The sequence below is a fragment of the Vidua chalybeata genome, chromosome 4, assembly GCF_026979565.1.
Source record: "Vidua chalybeata isolate OUT-0048 chromosome 4, bVidCha1 merged haplotype, whole genome shotgun sequence".
Classification (NCBI taxonomy): Eukaryota; Metazoa; Chordata; class Aves; order Passeriformes; family Viduidae; genus Vidua; species Vidua chalybeata.
Window position 1 is genome coordinate 69,072,370 of NC_071533.1, and position 16,533 is coordinate 69,088,902.

The 16,533-nt window shown below is 40.3% G+C and overlaps 1 protein-coding gene and 1 long non-coding RNA gene across 18 annotated transcripts in view; one reads left to right on the forward strand and one right to left on the reverse strand.

The window, feature by feature from the left end:
* CTNNA2 (catenin alpha 2) overlaps positions 1 to 16,533 on the reverse strand; it is a 459,487-nt gene that overhangs the window by 230,344 nt on the left and 212,610 nt on the right. The window lies entirely within an intron of this gene.
* On the forward strand, positions 9,418 to 11,476 carry LOC128786654 (uncharacterized). Its single transcript, XR_008430408.1, has 3 exons — positions 9,418 to 9,498; positions 10,313 to 10,403; positions 11,273 to 11,476. It is a non-coding gene; the product is annotated as an uncharacterized LOC128786654 (long non-coding RNA).

Genomic DNA, 16,533 nt, shown 5'->3' on the forward strand with positions numbered 1-16,533 from the left:
AAGATGAAGTATTCTTGGCAAGAACAGGCGATTCCTGCTTGCTTTCCCTGAAAGAAAGCACAAAATGGTCGTTCTGCAGAGCATCAGTCTGAATGCAACCCTGTGAATGAGAAAGTCATTCAGAGCTGGGTTTTTATCCTAAATAGTGCTACAGATCTTATATCTGTTTCAACCTAAAGTTGTGAGTGTAATGGAAATCCCATCTGGGTTGAAAAGTTATTGGAAGCAGCATTTTTTAATAGACAAGGCATTAGACATGGTAAAATAACTTGGGATGCATTGCTGTAGACTTCTGTGACTTTGAGGAAAATAACAGACAGTACTTATTTTCCCTATCTGCAAAATTCAAAAGTGATACTTTTTTATCCTTTGTCACGTATTTTGACATCTCTAGATAAAAGGCAAAAAGACAGATAAGTAATATTAAATTTTTTATTTGTGAGGAATGCAATTATCTTCATCCATATACTTTTTATGGCCTTTTTTTTTTAAAAAAAAGTTGAGTAGTTACATGGAGTTTCAAAATCCAATTTTATATTATGCCAAGTGATATTATATCAGGGAAAAGAAAGCATAGAAGATCATTACACTTGAAAGATCTAAAGGATAATTCAACCCATCACAAATAGGTGTCTTAAGTAATTTGACTATTTTTTTTCCTCTATGTGTCTCTCCATTGACTGACTATAGAAGGATGATTATCTTACATTATGTGCAAAACTCTTCCACAGCTGCAAGAACCCTATAAACACAGTAAAACAGGATTTGGGATGTAAACTCAGAGTTTTGGAGTTGGGAATTATGGAACTGTGGTGTTTGTATGCAAGCTGGAAGCTAAACACATTAAAAGCCAGCTGAATGAATGTTATCGACATGAGCACAACTATTAATGTGATGGCAGGGACAGGTGAATTTTGGTGCTACAAAATCATATTTTTTAACTGGAGGGCTATAAAAGCACACTGGAAATAACAAGGTAGAGTCTCCGTGTATTCTAAGAGTTTATTGCCAAATTTTAGCTATGGGTTATTCCTCTTAGTTGTCTGGTGGTTTTAGTGATCATTGAGCCACTGCTCAAGGGATTTCTGTGGAATCAATGTGACAATCACTCTATTATCAGGGAAGAGAAGTCAGACTCATGTAATTATTTATGAGTTCAGATTACACTGTCTTAAAAATTACTTTTTTTTTGCTTTATGTTTTTAATTAAGTTTAAAAAACTTCAACAGAAAAACACTCTTCTCTTTATATATATACTATTAGGACTTCCACCCAGCACATTCCAGTGCCTAAAGAGGCTCCAGGACAGCTGGAGAGGGACTTTGGACAAGGAATGGAATGACAGGACAAGGGGGAATGGCTTCAAACTGCCAGAGGGCAGGGAGAGATGGGATATTGGAAGGAATTATTTCCTGTGAGGGTGGGGAGGGATGAGCAGAAGTTGCTCAGAGGAGCTGTGGCTGCCCCTGGATCCCTGGCAGTGTCCATGGCCAGGCTGGATAAAGTTCTGAGCAATTTGGGATGGTGAAAGGTGTCCCTGCCCATGACAGGGGGTGGAACTGAATGCTTTTCAAGGTCTCTTCCAACCCAAACCATTCTGACCTGGGACTTCTTTTTTACCCTTTAAAGTCTGAATGAATCCAGCTGCATATAGGCAGGTACTCATAGATAGTTCCTCACTGTTTAGCCCCAACTCACTTCAGAAAAACAAAATAACAAAGTGTTCAAGTGAACTATCTGGATGTTAAACCTACACACTAATATGTGCATATAGGCTCCCTTATAAACAAACCATACTGTTGCACTCAGTTAAAAATACAAATATACATAATTGCCCAAGCTTAGTTATCTCCCCTTTTGAGCTGAAAAGCTGATATAAATAGTTTTCTCCATACAGTTCAGCTACTCAAAATAAGAAAGACACTTTAATATTGCAAAAGTAGCTAAAGCCAATATTTGTTCTGCAGCAAGAGCATGTGTTGTTTTTTTCTCTACAATATTTTGAGCTGTTATAGAGGCATTGCTATACTAAACATAATGGATTTCAAATTAATTCAGCATTTATATTCTGATCATATTTTCTATCTTATATCTGAAAGGATGCATTCAGCTGATAATAACTGGCTACAGGAAACAATACTGATTATTTGGAATTAAAATGGCTAAATTGAAGCTATTTTATGCTGGAAGGAGCCTATCAATGCCTTAATTTGCCAGGTACAGCCAAGTCATTGACACAAGGACCAAGGAGGTGACAAGTCAAGGTTAAGTGCAGCAGAATTGGGTGTTTGGGGATGGTCCTGACTTTGTCATCCATTCCTTTGCCTAGAAGAGCACCTGGAAAAGCTCTGGAAGCTTCTTCCTCCTATTTTTTTAATTACAGCAATCGCAAGAGAGTAACAGGAATAATCCCATCTCCGAGCTGTGGGGTAACTCAGTGTTATACACAGAGACAGTCAGTAAATTACAGGGGACACAACCAGACACAGCAGAGCTAAATGCTGAAATCACACAGGAAATGCAATAAATGCCACATTTATGCCACATACCAGCATTGCAGGTATCTCTTTTTGTGCATGGAAAGAATGATGTGCAACATTAATTAATCTTGTAGCCCAGAAAGTCACTTGTGCCCTGGGCTGATCCGCCAGCGTGGGCAGCAGGAAAGGAGGGATTCTGCCCCTCTGCCCCACTCAGGTGAGACCCCACCTGCAGAGCTGCTCCAGCCCTGGGGTCCAGAAGCAGAAGGACCTGGAGCTGCTGGAGAGACTCCAAAGGAGGCCACAGAGCTGCCCCAAAGGCTGGAGAGCTGGGGGTGCTCACCTGGAGAAGAGAAGGCTCCAGGGAGACCTTAGAGCTCCTTCCAGGGCCTGAATGGGCTCCAGGAGAGCTGGAGAGGGACTTTGGACAAGGGATGGAGGGACAGGACACTGGAAACGGCTTCCCACTGCCAGAGGGCAGGGAAGGATGGGAGATTGGGAAGGGAACCTTCCCTGTGAGGGTGGGCAGACCCTGGCACAGGTGCCCAGAGAAGCTGTGGCTGCCCCTGGATGCCTGGAAGTGTCCAAGGCCAGGATGGATGAGGCTTGGAGCAACTCAGGATAGTGGGAGGTGTCCCTGCCCATGGCAGGTGTGGAACAAAATGAGCTTTAAGGTCCCTTTCAAACCAAACTATTCTGATTCTCTGTAGAAGCAGAAATAATGTTTCCTTGCTATTTCACCTGTGGTCTAACAAGGCTGAGTTCAGTACAATACCCACCCCTCAGCCTCCTGGCTGCTTCCCCATGGACACAGCCATAGATTTTTGGCTGCAAGAGCAGCCCTGATGTTTCATCCTTCCTTGTGCCCAGCACCACCTAATCCATAGGTAAATGTTGCTGCCAGCAACACAAATAAAGGAAATTTATGAGCCCTTGTTCTTCATCTCCATCATCAACACTATCAGAAAAGTCTCTAACATTTGTTAGAGGACAAATGTAGCTGCACTACTCACTGTATTTAACAATTTTACCCAAAACACATAATAATGACAATTGCCAAGGGAAAATGATCCCCACATTGGGATCTTTCTGTGGACTTACACAGCAATCAGTAATTGGCACAATCTCATTTTCAAGGCAGAAGGAGGTTTTGACATCACTTGCCCTGGTAACCATTATCTGTCCATTAGATGGGAACAACAGAAAAGCTGAATCACAGAACTATCAAACCCAGTCCATGCTACTGAAGAGTCACAGCTTTGCACTTCTACAGCTTTTTCATGTGTTTTAATTGCTTGGCAGTCCCCATTATCTGCCTTTGACCAATTATCTGTACTTGATTGCACCACTGCCTATTTTCAAATTTGTAATATACTGCTGGACTTTTTCCAACAGGTAAAAAGCCTATTTCTCTGCATAAATCAAAATACTAATAACCAGACATGATACATTATTATGATAAAACAGTTTAAAGATATGCTTTATACATCAACTGCCTTGGAAATTTCCATGGCTTTTTTTGTTCTCCCTACAGAATATATTTTCACAATTCTTTCCCCTAAGTATAAAAGAGGATTTGAAAGCTTCCACTTCAGAAATTGTGTTCTCCCATTGCTTCTGGGTTTTTCTCCACCACAAAAGATTTGTAGTCTTCTCCAGTGATGAAGGTCGTGGATGGTTTTATCATGCAGCCAAGCAAATAACCAGAATTTGGCCAAGCAGCCCAAAGTAATTTTTCAAGTTCTGCAGCTGTCTGCCACAGAGAGGCGATGGAGCCTGGAGATTTCACTTTAATTAATCTCTCTTTTCCCTCATCTCCTCTCCATTCAAAGTGGGTAAAAAATTGGCCTCATCCATGACTGTAGAGATTGTTTTGAAATTTTAGTAATGATTTGCTAACAATTAACTGTCTCAAATCTGCCCAAATGGGAACCAGATACTCTGTACTCAGCTAAGAAAGAATAAACAAAAAGCCCCAAAACGCAATAAAAAAACACACAAAAGAACATTTCCCCCCCACCCCCCCCCCAAAAATAAAACAACACAGTAACTTTACCTTTGAAGTTGTTCTTGCTCCACAAGAGAAATCTCTTACCCAATAAAAGATCATACATACATGACTGTAAATAAATATCTGTGTAGCAGTGAAAGTCAGAAATAATACAGTATTTTGTACTGGAACCTACATCTGGTCTAACAAATCATCTCCCTGGGCTCATTTCAATCACCTGATTATGAACCTTAACACACCTGCTTTACTTTAGGATTAATAATGTTTACGACTTCCCTCTGAGGCTCATCTAAGAACAGCAAATAGCCCACAGTGCCCATGGGCTGGTCTTGCTCCAGGTGCAAGCAATGGTCCTTTACCACAATGACACTTTTCTAGGTCAAAATAAAACAAAGTAATGCGGAATTCAGCCCTGTGCTAACCAAGTGAAACACCTCAAACTGTTCCCAGCTCCTCCCCACCAGCCAGCAAGGGCTGACTTTCAATTATTGCCTACAACTGTAACTGAATCCAGACAAGCATCTTAAAGCAACAAGAAAAAAATCTGTGCAGTTAAACTTTAACAGAATTAATTTTCCAATGAGTTATACAGCCTAAAACTCAAGGGTAGATTCTCAGGGACTTAGAAGTGATTTATTTTTTTTTTTTTTCTTTCTAAACCTGTGAGCTTGTGCCATCCTGCCTGGCAGGAAACCATCACCTTCCTGGAAGCTCCAGCCTAGGGGACAGCATTGATTTCCCAGACTGGATGTGCAGGGACAGCAGCGCCTCTGTCACTCACTCCTGGGACAGAGCTAAAACTCCTCACTGCAGGAGATGAGTTTTTATTGCTCAGCTTCAAACTAGAGGGGAAAGAACCAAGCACAGAAAACAACACTATGTTCAATTAAAAAAAAAGATGAATAAAGAATATATAAATATATAGATAAACACAAACAGAAATAAAGCTAGATAGATACAGGAAGATGAGGAAACAGATCCAGAGATGAGTGTCAAGGAAATTAAACATTAATAATGCAATGCCTGTCTTACAGACAAAAATATTTTTACTCTGAAAAAAGATTAGAGGAAGGATAAATAGTTCATAGCAGCTGTTTGACATGTCACTAAATATGCATTACTGGAAGATACTTCACTACAGTGAAATGGAAGCAGCTGATAATCATGACAGCAAGAAAATGTAGGGATTTCAACAGCTGGACCTTTTAAAAATAATTGATATTTCAAATTTGATTTTAGGAGTATAATTTACATGGAAAAAATAGTTATTCATGAGGGCATTGGTTTCAATATTCTCAAATATAACAGATCCATAAAGAATTATCATTTGGAAAAGAAAAAGCAAAGCCAAGTAGCCCACCTGATTTTCAACAAGGAGCCACAATTGCTAGAAGTAGAAGAAACTGGCTGGAAAAAAAACATATGCTTATGCCATGCAGTAGTCAATAAAGAAAATTCAGTTTACACATCTGAGAAAAAAAGAATCTGAATCTGGCTGGAGCAAATCACAACCACTGGAATGAGGCCCTGACATCTCCCAGCAGCTCCTTCACCTTCCCTACCTTCACTTCCTTTTTTTTTTTTTTTTTTTTTTTTTTTTTTTTTTTTTTTTTTTTCTTTTCTTTTTTTTTATTTTTATTTTTAAAAAAATGCCTTACTGGAAAAAAAGAAACTAGGACATGACTCCAGCTGACTTCAGGTGTGAGCCAGGCTGTGAATCTGCTGGAGCTGAACTTGTGCCTGTCCCCTGGGCTGGTTTTCTGTACCGACCTTTCTCCAGCATCCAGGATTTCAATGGCATCGCTGGGCATCAGACAAAACTGCTGCTCTTCCCTTTGGCACACAAACCCTTCATGCCAAGCCCAAACCCAGACTCCAGGCTGACTTTACTGAAATAAATACCTTTTTCTACCTGGGTATCAAGAGTTTACATTATGTTGTCAGTTTTAGACACTGGTGAGTGGGAGTAAAGGACTAAAGTCCTGTCTCAATTTTCCCCTGAGTTGTTTAAATTATGATGAAGCTGTTTTCTCAAACCAGACACTTTCCTGTGTGTCTTATACAGCATAATACAAACTTATTCAAAAAGAGATTATTCTTGTTTTTCTTAATCTGGACACCTAAATGAAGTCCTCCTGCAGTTAACTCTATTTTAAATTATTTTTCTAATGCACCATAGGATTCATCTATGTGAGAACACTGTTTCAATTTAACCATTCACAATTTGATTTAGTTGAATGCAACCTTGCTTTATTTCCATTTATCTTGTTACAGCTCCAGCTAATGGGGAATTGACTGAAGTTCTGGCTCAGCTGCACAGAAGCAAACAGCTGTAGAGATTTAAGATGCTCTTGCTCTCCAGCTGCTCATTCTGTCCCTCTGCCAGATCTTACTGTCCCTGGAAATTCGGCAGGAGTCTGTCCTATAGCCTCAAGCACTGTTGCTGACATTTGTCCTGATGCAAAGGAATTTTCACACATTTTCTCTCTTGAATCTACTAAAGATGCAACAACCTTCAGAGAAGGGGCTCAACAGAGCATGGACAGTGTCACGTTTGAAGGTGACTTTCCCCTGCTCACCTCCTGCTGAACAGCACTGGGTCACGTGGAGGGCGCCTTACCAAAAATGTCCTTTCACTGACACAAGAAAAATACCCTGCACTGCCATTTCCCAAAGGTTTTCAAGTATTTTGCATAATTAATAGATTTATCCGGTCCACTTGAATTCCTTTGTGTCATGGAAATCCAATTAATTTTGAAGCATCTTGTAGATCCCTTCCAGCTCAGGATATTCTGTGATTCTATGACCTGCCAGGTTTGTTTCACAGAACCACACACAGAATTATAGAACACTTTGGGTTGGAAGGGATCTAAAAAATCATCTTGCCATGGGCAGGGAAACCTTCCACTATCCCAGGCTGCTCCAAGCCCCATCCAACCTGGCCTTGGGCACTTCCAGGGATCCAGGGGCAGCCACAGCTTCTCTGGGCAATCTCTGCCAGGGCCCCACAACCCTCACAGGGAACAACTCCTTCCCCAAATCTCATCTCTTCCTGCCCTCTGGCAGTGGGAAGCCATTCCCTGGGTCCTGTCCCTCCATCCCTTGTCCCCAGTCCCTCTCCAGCTCTCCTGGAGCCCCTTTAGGCCCTGCAAGGGGCTCTGAGCTCTCCCTGGTGAGCTTCTCTTCTCCAGGTGAACATTCCCAGCTCTCCCAGCCTGGCTCCAGAGCAGAGGGGCTCCAGCCCTTGGAGCATCTCCATGGCCTCCTCTGGACTCTCTCCAGCAGCTCCAGGTCCTCCTGCTGTTGGCCCCAGGGCTGGAGCAGCTCTGCAGGTGAGGTCTCACCTGAGTGGGGCAGTGGGGATCTTTTCAAAGGGACAGCAGTTAAACACTTAACACAGTACCATTAAATGATTTCCCTTTCAAATTTCCAAACAGGATTTGTCTTTGATCTCTCCTGGGAAGGGAGGGCAGGGTAATGAAGCTACTCCATCCCTGAGCAGCGCCTTTCAGAACTGACCTTTAAAACACAGCAAAGCTAGAGGGTTTCTACCTCCATCACAGGTCATGTCCAGGTCTAGTTTTTATTTCTATGTCCTTCCTTGTTCCCTTGCTCAAGATAGAAATCCAGAACACACTAGCAGAGGGAAAAGTTTTAGAATAGTCTGCCTGTCCTACACAAATATTCATGTTTGTGGAGTATTTTTATAAAATGAATGTGCATCTTTCCCAAGTTGCCACTTTGCTGTCAGATCTCCCAAAAGACTATTCATGGCATAGTACAGGTGATAGCTCATGCATGCCAAGTATGTTCTCCAAAACCATCCTCCCACCAACATTTCAGGGCTCATGATGTCATAGCAACTACCTAAACTTCCACCCAGCCAGATCTGCCTGGGAGCCCATCTGTCACAACTCCATCTAAAATTATATGAGTGGCTCTTTAGAGAAAACAGCACTGAATGTGAGAGGTTGTATCATTTAACAAACTCATTTTTTAATAGATGTGGCAACAGTTTGGGCAAAGTCATGGGGAAAGTGGCACAGAACTTCCAAATTGCCTAAATATTTTCATCCTGGTTCTCACAAAAGGTAAATTCTGTGAAATGCACCCAGTCTTCATGGTTAAGATGCTATTAACCACTCCCTTCCACAGCCTCCTGATACTACAGCACAATTCAGGCTTCATTTGAGTCTATGTCCACGTCTTTATCTTTTTCCCTTAGAACTCAAAGGTTATTTCATACACTACAAAACACCTTCAAGTAATTACAGCCATCTGACTGCACTGGGGCCCTGGCATCCCTTCACATTGGAGTCTTGAAAACATTTACTCTCTGAGGACTATTATTCTTCAGGTTTTGCAAAATTATTTATTGCCTGGAGTTTTTTTTCACTGATTAGCTGACAAAACTATATTGTACAGAAGAAAAAAATACCATTTCTCTTTTCACCTATTTGTTTTAAAATAAAACACCTCAAACTTTAATAAAGGTGTTTGTTACTACAATTCTATTCTTAAAAGTGCAAAAGCTAAACCAGAAATCCTTCAGAAGAATCTCAACATTTCTAATGTTTTGTACTCCAGGCCTGCAGGTTCGCTTATGTTAATAGCAGAAGGTTTTGGAGGGTTTTTTTAGTTAATTTTTGTTTGTTTGTTTGTTTGTTTGTTTGTTTTGTTTTGTTTTGTTTTGTTTTAAGAAAGGAGTTTAAGACAACAGCACTTTGTGATACTACGAGGAAGAAATGTTGATCTTATATCTCCCTACTTCAGGAACAAATAGTGTATTCAAAGGACTTTTATCTGGCCTTTCTTTCATTGCAAGGTTTATTAACCAACATAAAATTCATCTCTTCACTACTTTCCTGCTGACATTAGACTGAGAGTCATGGGAGACTTTGTTTTCTTGGTTTTTTTTCACCTTCTAGACAAGAAAGACTTCTGGTAGTAGCCAAAATATCTAATGGAAAGCTCTTCACTTTATTAGCTGTGGCACCTCAGCATAAGGTAAAATATCACATTCTGTGTTTCTGCACTGAATAAAAGCCCAGCACAACATCTGAGCTGGGGTGGAACAAAGCTGGAACATTCACACACTGGAATACACTGGGATACAAAGGTGCAGATCTTTTGCTTGGGTGCATAAATCCTGTTTTTTAAACTGTCTGATTCACACCCAACAAAGAACCCTTTGGTAAGGTCCATCTGCATAATCCCAAATTTCACAGACAGGAACTGGGAGGAGAAAAAAGCAAAAAATAACTTTTTATAATGTAACTGGAACCACTGTTATTCTTGCATTAAATCACAATGACACTCTGATTAAGATGGGTGAAGTATTTAACAACCCAGGTAAAAATGGTAAAATGTTAAGGATATTATGTAGTGCAGGTGCCTGAATTTATCTCTGTTTATATATATGTATATATCTTAATATATGTTGTCTGTATGTATCTATATATGTATGTATATATCTATATATATCTATGTCTGTATATATCTCCAAATATATGCATATATAGATATAGATATATATAGAGAGATACAGCTATATATAGATATGTAAAGAAGTGTGAAATCATGCTGAAAACTCAGGTTTCCAAACAATGTCTCACCATACATTCCTCCTGTAATGCCAAAAAATACAAACCGACCCTTTAGAGATATGTCAGCAATAATTTTGAGTGTAATATCACCAAAAGGTGAAGAAACAATCCCATTTCTTTGACACATCCATGTCTGCAGATTCACCCTGCAAGAACTTTGTTTCACCCTCTTTTGCCCATGTCCCCCTTTCTCCTGGTGCTTTTCACCACTGCAGGAATCAGAGCTGTGGATGGATCACCTGCAATCCCACAGAGGGAGGGAGCTCCCCACACCTTCCTACCATGACAGCCTAAATGAGCTCTCAGGTAAAATGAAAATGGAAACTGTTTATGAACAACACCACAGAGAAAAGCAAGTTCTTTTAAGCTTTATATAAACCAGAGGAATGAATTGAAAATTTTACATGAAAGGCAATTTCCCAAGAAAACTGAAACAATTCCATGAGTGGCTGGAGGGAGGAAATAGTCTGCTTATGGATTAAGAGACTGACAAATATTTCTGAGGAATCCAAAGATGGACAGCAGTACATAAATGCTCAGTGCTGTTCAAAGGAGTCAGTTATTTCCAAACCAGTAAATATGACAATCAGGTATTAGGCTAGAGACTTTATTTGCCTGATAACTACTTTGAGTGGTTTCATAAAAACGTCTCCTGCAGCACAAAGGTATTCATATATTGAAGCCCAAACCTCATCCCAGTTCCCTTTATGCCCTGATCTGCCATCACTGAGTTTCTTCCCACTTCAAGTGGATCTAGAAGAGAGGGGGAAAGAAACCACAATGAAGGAGGATGGTCTCTTTAGCATCTCTCCACAACTCATCTTCCCACCTGCACTCCTGAAGTTTTCACTGACACAGTGAAAACTTATTCCATTCCCCAGAGTTAAGGAATCTTTTCTTCCTTTTGTCCAAGGAGGCAGAATCTGATCTGCAAAGCACTTAGTTATGGCATGTAATAATCTGGTTTTCCTGAACACAGAGAGAAAACAGATTATACACCAATACTTTTTTAACCTTGATTATGAAGGGAAAAATATAAATACATTCCAAATGATAAATTCTGATTGAAGGGGAAATAAACATTACAAATTATGTTTTAATGTTCTGGTGCAGCATTTCAGCCATCTGCAAACCACCTCATAGTCTCACACTAATCTGACTTTACCTCGCTGCAGGTTGACATCGATTGACGTCAGACTTTAAAAATGCTTCAATCAAGATCTCTATAATCCTCGTAAGTAAAACGTCTTTGTTCTGTTTTATGATCAAACATTTCTGAAAATAGAGCCACCAGCCCCAGCAAGCACTCAGGATGCTCAGAGGTGAGTTAAGGCACAATAAAAAACTCAGTAATCTCCCAAATCTCCTCAGAGAACACGTTTGTTTATCACCGTGCCTGCAGACTCTTACACTGCAAATGTGCTGGCAACCATTTCTAGCAGACATGAATATCACTTGAAAAGTTTAAAGATGCACAGAAAATGCAATCAACAGCCTCAATAAGAAATCTCATGAAAAAAGTAAAATGATTTGGTAAACATGAATGATTGATAAGTTCTTCAGTGGAAAAAAAAGGTGGAAATCAAGAAGCAATGACCTTTTGTACCCATCCTTCAAGCAGCAGGTTTTAGAAACTTTTGTATTGCCTATAAAATTAGCTAGAAGATAAATCTCACTATGGTGATTTGCTCTTTATAAGTCCAAAGCCACTGTTCTGAATTCTCACTGTATAATTACTTCAATACAGATAAAGCATGAGTCATCTGTTCTACTCTAACCTTTGCATTTAAATTTGAATTTTATTCCTGCTTATCTTTTTTTCCTAAATTGATATTACTGTCTACTATGTTTATTAAAAACAACTTAAAGCCACAGTGGATGTCAAACTGCACTGAGGCACCATTCGTTGTGTTATTTTAATTAACATGTCTCAGGGAGATTACAATTCTAATCATTTCTATTAAACTATGTCAAGATTTTCTTATTCTTAGATGACGATTTTGTTTCCTCTTTCAAGTTATGTCTTAATAACCCAGGAGGTTTTTAGTAAATGCTCTGCACACCCAGCTAGGAAACTTAGAGGCACTGTCCTGTTTCTCTGATGTCCTGGTTCAGGGCAAGTCTGGGGAAAGAATTCCCCTCCCCCCCACAAAAGGGGTCCTTTAGGAAAGCAGAGTCAATTGGCCCCTCCCCCCAGCCGGTTCGGGAGAAAATACCTCTGGAGGAAAAAAGTGGAAAAAACCTGTTTATTACACAAGAGAACTTAGACAATATTAAACAATAGGACTTCTTGCCACTCCAAGAGAGACAAATTCAACATAAACAGGGCAGACGATTGGGGATAAAGGCATCATACAGCCACCCTAGGACATCTGATAACAGCAGAACCCTGGCAGTGTCCTTAGCAAGTTCCCAAATCTGCCCCCTCTGGATCTCTTCCTCCTTTCCCATCCTCAGTGAGACAAAATTTCGAAAACCTGGGAAACACATTCCCAGAATGAGATCAGTCAGAATCCTCTCATTAATAAGCAGGTCCTGGGGCAGGACTGTAATTGAAGGGAAATTAAAAAGCAAGCCCATCACATCCAGATGAGAAGAGTTTAAGGTTAAATCCTTGGGATCTCCACACATTTGCCCATGACTTACCACAGTCCCTATAAGGCACAGCTGGATCTCAGGGGATTTACATGGCTGCAGGGTGAGCTTCTATGCACACAGAGAAGGTTTGGTTCATACCTTGTTTGGGTGAATTCCTTACAGTTTGGCCCCAGGTATCCAACAGTGGCCCTAAGCCACTGAGGCAGGAAGAAAAGACTCCCCTCTTTAGGCTTAAGGGGGTTGTAGTTAATTTAAAAGTTTTTTACCTTCTTCCTCCCTTTTTGGTGACCCAACTACGAGATCTGTTCTCCTCAGCCATTATGGAACTGCATTTGCTAACCTGAATAAACAACAGGACAGCACTTATCCAGCATTTTGAATGGGATTCCCTTCCTCTTCCTTTCTAAGGACTCTTTTCCATGATGGACAGGAGCTGGCTGGAAGGCTCGGTGCCCATCAGAGCTGTCAGGGGCCCTGCAGGGAGCTGACTCTGGAGAAGGTTTTGCAGATCTCTTGCAGATGGAGCAGGCAGAGACATGTCAGTCTCAAAGACTCCCACACACCACACTGAGACACTACAGGAATACCTGTGGTTTTTTTTTTAATGTTTCTTTTGTTAATTAAAAGATGAGTGGTCCACTTATTGCCATCAAGATACTTTCACAGTCTGAAATACTATGAGAGTCTTTCAGCTCTTAGTTTCTGGACAGCAGGATGCACTGACATATACAACTTCAGTACTGCCAATTAAATTCAACACTGCTGTCTACCTTTCCTTTGGAAATCCAAACAAAATTAATTGACTCTGATTGCCTTCTTTCTCTACCTAATATATATACAAAAAATATATTTAAGATAAAGGTTTGGTACTACAGTCAGTCTTACGATGTATCATGTAATTAATCTGCCACTAGGGAAAAGCAGACCTTTCTATGCAGATTTTAATTTGAGTCCTGATTGTAAGTAAATATCAGGATCTTTGAACAGAAGAGATTGAAAAAAAAACCCATGAAGTCTTTACACAAAGCTCAAGTGATTTGCTCTGCTTTTGTTCCACAATGCAAGACTACAAGAAAAAATCAATTATTGTGCTTCAATCTATATAATTCAAATATGTTTAACAAATTCTTTTAACTCCACTCATCTCTCCATTCTCACTTAAAAGCATTGTGTATTTCTGACATCTTAATCACTTCTCACAATTCTTTGCTCATCCTACAACCCTTTTTCTATTGTTTGTTGAATTTTCTTATATATTTTGATCCAAATTACCTGAGTCCTACCATAATTTTCAGGATATTAGATAACCTTCCATAATTATTTGGCAATGGCATAACTTTTTGCATAGCTCTCTATACCACAGTGGGTGTAACCTGCAGAAATCAGCAGCAGAGAACTCCCTGAGCTTCACCTGAGGAGGGTGTCATGTCATTTTGCAGTTTCTAACACACCTGTGGATTTTTTTCCACTCATTTTCTCTAAACTGTTTTTTGCTTTTCTTGATATTTGAATGAGGTTTGTCCCTTTCTCCTTTCTGGTAAAAAAAAAAAAAAAAAAGTGGTTTGGATTTCAGAGTCCCTCAGTGCATGTTCAGAATGCCTATTTTTAATATAGAGCCCACCTAGGAAGGAGGAGTTGCAGGAGCTCTTTAGCCTAAAAACTTACAAGTAGAAACAAAAAATCAGCTCAAATCCACCAGGTTTTTTTTCAGCTGATGGTTCTTTAACGTTCACATTTGTTGCTCAGTCCCAGAGCAAGATATTTTCAAGCCCCACTCAAGCTTGGGAGGCTCTCCCAAGTACAAGGCTCTGTTTCACTCCCCTCTACTTAAACACCTCCACACCAATGGCAAAAAAAAAGTGCAAAAAGATGTTTCTGTGTGGTTGCACTGGAACAGCCTGTTCTCAATCTGTGCTAAAGAGCTGAAGTGACCAAACTGGGGTGGAGGAAGGGCTCCCCCTCCCTCTGACCCTGCCATGGCCCTAAAGAGACCACAACCCAATTCTTGGACATCCTGAAGCCAGTTGGTGCTGGGAAGGCTGGAGGGAATGCTTGGAATGATGCCACTGCAGGAAGATTTTGGGTCAGCTGAAAGGCACATCCTTCCCATCCTTGTTTACCTCAAGCCCCACTGGCCTGAAGTAGCCAAGCAGAAAGGACAACAAGCACAAAATCAGACAAAATGCTTTCACTGTCTGAAACTCACCACACAGCCTGGCCTGGCTTTTGTCTCCCTGACACAGGAGGGCACTCGAGCAAGAGGAAAAGGAAGTGGATAAATGTGCTCTGAGATCTGTCCTCCTGGGAACTGCGTTGTTCAAATACCATTTAAAGTTCCTAACATCCCTTTCAGACCCTTGTTGGGGAGTATTTCTCAGGTGAAGAGCTCTCCTTTCCCTCAATAAGAGTCTGGATTTAGAAGCACACCCTCGCTCCTACCTCACCATCGGAACTCCTGAGCACAACTTGGCCAAAAGCCGATGGAGTGAAGGAGTATTTAAAGCACTTCATGGAATTGTGACAGCTTTCCCAGAATAACCTCTTCACTAACTGGGGAGAGACAGAATTAGTTTTTCTAAGAAATGAACTGTCCCAATTTTAGCCCAGATTTTGCTAAAACACAGTGTAAAGAAAGAGTTCACCTTTGACCAATAACTAAATCTTGCATTTCAGAAAAGGCTAAGGTAGAAAGAAGAAGAGGGGAAAAAAAAAGGAAAAACATAAAATCCCTCAAACTAACAAATAAACAAAAAGCAGCTTTCAATTCCAAGCATTTAAGACAAAACCCAAAAGAGACATAAGGCAAATCCTGAAAAGATTTCTGTTTAAAATCAATTTCCCGGAGAGCTGAATGGGGACAAACTAGAGGGAAAAGCTGAGGATGAAGAATTCACCCAGGCAAATTCTTTTCTGTCCTTATCCCTCAGTTTAGCCTTCAGTGAATTTGCCCACATAGTCTTTCCCAAATCTTAGGAAGTGGTGGAACAGTGGGATTCATAAATCAGAAAAATATTTTGATTTTTTTGTGTATGCCTGTGTATACATATATATTTTTTGTGTATACTGATCCTGAAGCAATTTCCAGATTGATGGCACTGACCTGCACCCAAAAGGTACACATGGATTTTGGCACCATTTCAGTATCAAATTCTTGCAAAGGAGAGTTAGAACACTTTGCTAACAGTGGCAGAGTTTGGCAGAGCCCTGTAATTAATGTCTTGTTGCTTTTCCCTTTTGTCAAAGTAGTCAAAATAATGTCATATAAAATGATTTATTTTTGTTTGTTTGGCAGCTCTCCAGCATTTCAATAGCAGGGAGGCTGTGGTACTCACTGTTGATTTGTCCCAGCACATTATATTTGTACAATTTCAACCCTGTAGAACACAGCCAGGCAAGGGAATAACACAAAAGTTTTTTTAATATTCTGCCTTTGCAACAAACAAACAACCCAGAAGAGTGTATTTCAATTTTTGCCTGGGGATTAACATACAAATGTTCTGAAAATTAAGGATATAATTATGTGAAGTCAATTACAATTTTCAATTACTTATTTCCTAAGGCTTTATGCTCAGCAATGTTGGACATTCTGGGCTTGTAGCTCCTCTCAGTCCTGTTTATCATCTACAAACAAACACCACAGCCAAATGACTCAGAATAAAAGGGTTTTAAATACTTTGGAGGTAAACAAAAGTGAACAGAGTTGTGTCTCTGCTTCACAAAGTATTTGGGGTGGTCTCAGGGCTCCTGACCCCTCAAAGCTTTTCTTATCCTGGTGATAGCAACAGAGAGCTGAGGAAACAGATGGGGTTTTTTAGGGCTTAACTGCAATACAAAATAA